This window comes from Engraulis encrasicolus, chromosome 14, assembly GCF_034702125.1.
Source record: "Engraulis encrasicolus isolate BLACKSEA-1 chromosome 14, IST_EnEncr_1.0, whole genome shotgun sequence".
Taxonomy (NCBI): Eukaryota; Metazoa; Chordata; class Actinopteri; order Clupeiformes; family Engraulidae; genus Engraulis; species Engraulis encrasicolus.
Window position 1 is genome coordinate 33,641,285 of NC_085870.1, and position 6,506 is coordinate 33,647,790.

Here is a 6,506-nt window from a genome sequence, read left to right on the forward strand (position 1 = left end):
CAGGTGCTTTAGCACCATCTCGTCCCTATCTATGCACGTCTATGATCACTTGGATGAGTTTGTCAATTGTACAAACTCTACTCATCCCTCCTTCAAAAAAAAAAGCAAATGCATGATGTCACTCAGTCTTGATACATGATACTCAATACTTTTAACAGAACATTAAAAACTCACTTCCTGAAAAATGTAAAAAGAAAAAGCAGGCCGAGAACAAAATGTAGCATGTGAATGTCACTCAGACCATAGAAGTGGATTACCGTATATGGGTAGATGACAGATAGGCAGCAAAAAAACATTTTTTTCACAAAGCATTGTTTATGAGGGAAACAAGTATATTTCTACATGGTGCAGCAATTCATCTTTCAAAAAACCCAAGTGGTCACAATGTTGGTCTATTAATTGATTATTTATTTAGGTTGATAAAGCAATTTGCTGAAAATATGTCCTTTGGTGTGACGTTAAGAAATATATATATATATATATATATATATATATATATATATATATATATATATATATATATATATATATATATATATATATATATGAAGTAATGTAGAAATGGCTTGATGGAGTTTTATGAACATTATTACACTCTTCATATTTATTGCAATTTTTTAAAATCTTAATTTAATGAGAAATTACCATTTAAGTATTTTTTTCCCCATTAGAGGTGAGCTTATTAGAAACCTTCGAGGAAATACAGGGATATCTTTCTTTTTAAATGTTCAAAATTGTCCGAATTTATACTAACATTTCAGGGATGATAATTTGTTCTTCCCTAATGCAATATTCAGTGTTTATCAAACATATTGTTAAGCTCAAACAAATATTTGTGCGTTTAAAAAATGTCACACCGTACGACATTCATGTCACGCTACAGGACAGTAATGCAAAACTGAAACAGAAACAAATGTATCAACATGATTATTTTGTGTGACCTTGGCATGACCATCACACCTCACCCTCTTTGTAGGTATGCTATGACTGTCACACCATTGAACCTGTAGTGTGTAGTGGCCAGTGCCTGTTTGGTATCTCAAACTGGACAGCACATTTATGCTATGTATTGAGCTCTCCACAGCATACTTTATTCATCTATACTTGTACTCTCTCACTCATCTTTCCTTCACTGTTACCGTTGTAATTTATGGTTTCAAAGCACCATTAAGGTCAGGGCAGTCATGGGTGAGTGGTTAGGGCGTCAGACTTGCATCCCAGAGGTTGCCGGTTCGACTCCCGACCCGCCAGGTTGGTGGGGGGAGTAATCAACCAGTGCTCTCCCCCATCCTCCTCCATGACTGAGGTACCCTGAGCATGGTACCGTCCCACCGCACTGCTCCCCATGGGGCGCCACTGAGGGCTGCCCCCTTGCACGGGTGAGGCATAAATGCAATTTCGTTGTGTGCAGTGTGCAGTGTTCACTTGTGTGCTGTGGAGTGCTGTGTCACAATGACAATGGGAGTTGGAGTTTCCCAATGGGCTTTCACTTTCACGCTAATGACATTTTTATATCCTTTGACAGTATCTAAAATCAACAGCAAATATTCATCAACAATGCGTCAAAGTATAAATTCCAATGGCCAATAAAGGAATAAGTAATTTGAATACAATATTTATCTAGTCAAACAACAAAACAAACAAAAAATGTACTACCAGTTGTTTTAAAAGCTATTTCTCAGATATCTAGTCCTTTGGTGTGACCTGTTTTTCCTTTGGTGTGATACTCCAAAGTGTCACACCATAGGACTTTTACCATCACACCATAGCTTTTGAGTTAATTTAAAGCCATGTCTTTGCCAACTGAAATACAATTTCACCTTTAGTAAGATGCATTTGCATACATCAACATAAGAACAAAATATATAAAATATACAGTATTGTCAAAATGTATTTTATGGCTGTCACACCAAAGGACTACAAAACTAATACATCTTGTGGTAGCAAAACGTAATTGATTGATTGAAGAACTCTGAGAGAAAAAACTAAAATCCACCCTTGCCATTGGCTTCTTAAGGGTCTAAAGTCACAATTTAAGTACAGCTGGAGCTTCAACAATAGATAATTATCCACAGAATTACCCAAAAATGTGATGTCACACCACAGGATATTGTTTTCTGTGACAAAGTTTCATAAGTCCACACGGTCTCAGAAAAACAGGAAAAAAAATTAAGCATTGCCACTTGCTAAAATAGACACCTTGAAAAACATGCCAGGGTTGTTTAGACAAATGACTGAGCTTTGATTATTTATTAAAAAAATGTTTTAATATGGAGAACCAGGCTTGGGACAGTCACACCATAGGAAAAATGTGACATTTGACTCAAAATTAAAGGGACACTGTGCAGGAAATGGTCAAAAAAGGTAAAAAACTATGCTGCTTATTAAAGTTGGGCTGCCTATTGCCAATGAAAGTTTACTAAGTATTAAACAAATATTTTCTAGTATGGTCCAAGTACAGTCATTTTTGCAGCTAAAAATGGCTATTTTTGGAAATTCAAAATGGCGGACCATGGAGAAGATCCCCTTTTCATGTATGAAAAGTGCAATTTTTCCAATCATAATGAATACTTAGAATTTTATGCTGGTGGTAAGTATTCATGAAAAAGGTAACATTAGTGAATGGGCAGCATAAATTCTGAAAATAAACAACTAAAAATCTCACACAGTGTCCCTTTAAGTATTATTATTTAAACTCTGGATTTATTACACATTACTTTTTCACAACATAGACACTAGTTTAATCATTTAAAACATGGACAATTTTGAAATCATTAATTTACTTAATTTTAAAAGCCTGTGACAGCAAAATGTACACGTCACGTCATCTACCCATATATGTGTATTATGCAACTTCTCTGTGCGTCCTATAAAAATGACATCATATCCAGTGTGTAGTTCATGATATTAACAACCAAGTAGTTTACTATAAAGTTAAAGTAAAGTTTTCTGTAAAGTTACTATAGCCTATATTACATACATGTACATTAAATGTAGGCCTATGACTAATGTACTACTAATGTAATGTAATGTACTAATGTATTACATATACATCACCATTACATTACATTCTCATCAACACAGAGAAAAAAAGTAGGCCTACACGAACCTTTCAAGAATACGGAAGAACATTTCATGAATGTTTCAATTCACTATGTCACTACTGCACATAACCTGTATTTCCACAACGTAAATATGTGTATTTGTTGTACATGCAGGGCTTTTTCTAGGAATTTTTGGCATGAGGGAGCATCATGGCAGATTGCGGGGGGTGAAGGGGGAATTTACTAGGGGCGGTCAAAAAAGTAATTTATATATTAAGAAAAAAGAAGTATGAGGGTGCACCCGCGGAGGTATGAGGGTGGAGCGCCCCTATTTCCCCGTTCAGAAAAAGCCCTGATGTTTGTATCATTAGGTTACCCTTTTTTACTGCATGTGTGTGCATGTGTGTGTTTGTGAGTGTGGCAGAGAGAGAATGGTAATTCATGTATGTTAGTTTCTTTCTCTCTCTCTCTCTCTCTCTCTCTCTCTCTCTCTCTCTCTCTCTCTCTCTCTCTCTCTCTCTCTCTCTCTCTCTCTCTCTCTCTCTCTCTCTCTACCACTGGTACATAGATTTTTCACAATAAAGTTGTCTTTGACATTATGATGTGCATTTAACTGTTCAAAAGTGTCTTAATCCAATGACAGTCATGAGTGATAGACATGATTCATTTCCTCAGTGTCCTATAGCCCACAGTATAGCCCATGTCAACTAGCCTACTTATGCAAGCCCAGTGGCAAAGGAGCTGCCTGTAGTCGCCTTTGTAAGCCCCGCCTAACAACTGCACACACGCACACACACTCACACACTCCAGACCTCGCTCTGCATGGCCACATTCCCTCGAGTAGATGTGTGTGCTGGGAGCAGAGGCAGGCAGCACACCGGGTCAGGGAGAGTCCTTTTCCATGGCACACGGCAGCACACACACAACTACACCCTCGCTGTCCTCTCTGACTTTCACTGGGAAGCAAGCCCTTCATACCTGACTTCTTCACTACTACTACCACTACTACTACTACTACTACTACTACTACTACACAGCACCGGCAAATTGGCACCAGGTACATGTGCTTCAATTCATCCACTCATTTCCCGGCTCTCTCTCTCTATCTCTCTCTCTGTCTTTCTCTCTCTCTCATCTTGTGTTATTTAGTCTGACTACAATGGACTCTGCCTAGAGCGTGTTTTTGTTATCCGTAGACTGGCTTCTGTTGTCTTCTTTCTTCAGTCATAAGTGTTGGTAGATTCCTCCGCCTTTAGGCAACGTTCAGGCGACAAGCCCACTCCCAGGCAGGCACCATAGTAGCGCTGCTGTTGAATGTAGGGCAAAGGTTAAGGTGGGAGGGCTGTCTCTGTGTCTTCCTGTTTTACTTTGTAGCAAAAGGACAGGCTACAACAGCTAGCCACACAGTGAATTCAGCTTTTGTTTTGTAGTTGTGTTTCGTCGTGATTTGCTGTTTACTGCTTTTTTTCAAAAATGAGTTTTGCTTCAGTGGATGCTAAAACTGAGAAGGACTGTGAAGATGAATATGGAAAAAGGGTGAGAGAGAATGGTGACTGCATTTTGAAATTCTGCATAGGTTACTTGGACTTAAAGTCTCTGATAAAGAGCCTACTTTATAACAAATCAACTTTGAAAAATAAGAGACAGATCATGTCCAGGTAAAATGTTTAAATATAAACTACTCACTGCACACTACATGATGGGAATGTATGGTATGTATAGGCTACCTCATGCCTGCCCTCAGTGCCCTGCTCACCGAGTAGCACAATAGTTTGTTGGTCTGGAGTACATAGAGTTCGCACACAGTGTCCCAAATCTTTATTAAGCGACATTATTCACCCAGGCAGCTGGACATAGTAATTGCTCCAGTGCCATAGAAACAACCCACACTTTTCAGTCAGACTGATTGTTTTGTGTGGGACAAATATTTGGCCATATTTGTCTCTGCATAAGAGTCCTAGGAAAATGGGCTAATCCCAGCCAGTGCCATGCTATGCTTCACTTGAGTTGCCCTGACAATGGGTCATCTGGAGAGAAAAAAACCGTGCTGCTGCATTAGCCGTGCAGTTGGGGGTCTGTTGTTTGGGCAATTATAAGACTTCTTTCCTGAATGGATGATTGAAAAAGGGAACCACATTTTATGTCTATTCTTTCTTTATGTCTTATTCATTCATTAATCCACTCATTCATTCATTCGATCATTCTACATTTATGTATTCTAGCAATTTAGAGAATTCAGTTCTGTTGGGTAAACTGACCTAAGGAGCTCACAGCATGATTTAGCCTGAAGTGAAAAAACATCCATTTGGTGTGTGTGTGTGTGTGTGTGTGTGTGTGTGTGTGTGTGTGTGTGTGTGTGTGTGTGTGTGTGTGTGTGTGTGTGTGTGTGTGTGTGTGTGTGTGTGTGTGTGTGTCTGTGTGTGTCTGTGTGTGTGTCTGTGTGTGTGTGTGTGTGTGTGTGTGTGTGTGTGTGTGTGTGTGTGTGTGTGAGAGAGAGAGAGAGAGAGAGAGAGAGAGAGAGAGAGAGAGAGAGAGAGAGAGAGAGAGAGAGAGAGAGAGAGAGAGAGAGAGAGAGAGAATGTGGCAGTATCCGCAGGGTCTATCTAATGCCTTTGTATCCACCCATACATCTTTGTGGGATTAACTTAAGTTGGTGTGATCATAAAGAAAGTTCTGTATGTGAAGTTCCATCAGATTTTGCCACATAACACACATATTGATAGCCACGTAACAGTGGTGTAGTCTACGTACAGCGCGGGTATACGGAGTATATTTCAGGGATTTCAGTATATCCACTTAAAATTGATTGATCCATTGTTTTGAATAGCACAAATATATACAGTATACCCACTTCAAAAAATGCTAAAATATACAGTATACCCACCATAAAAAGTAGACTACACCACTGCCACGTAACTGACAACTCAAGACTTCACCCCTGAGTGCTCCTTGAGACTAGGATATCACCAAAAATTTAGCTTTTTGGGGTGACCGTTGCAGAGGACCTGTCCTGGGTTCCCAACAACACCTATCTACCTGAGGAAGATAGGAGCTCCCACATCCCCAGACCTTTGATGGTGAACTTTTACAACTGTGCCATCACCAGAGCCGTGTTCTGACATGTGGCTTTAGCGCTCCACTAAAGCAGATCAATGGGCAATACAGCAAGTGGTGAAGATGGCGGAGAAACTCATTGAGACTCCTCAGAGATCAGTACCATCTAAACACCACTTGCTGTCTAAGGAGTGTGTGGAAAATCCTGTATGACTGCCATCCATGCTAATCACATATTCCTCCTGCTGCCCTGTGGTGGAAGGTACACGTCCATAAAGCACTCTTTTGACAGCTACAATCAAATCGCTCATTTCTCAAATATGACATCACAAACAGCTTGAGGTTCTATCTCAACAATTGTTTTTCAAGTTTAAGATTTACAGAATCATGAAGGAGAGCACAACCATG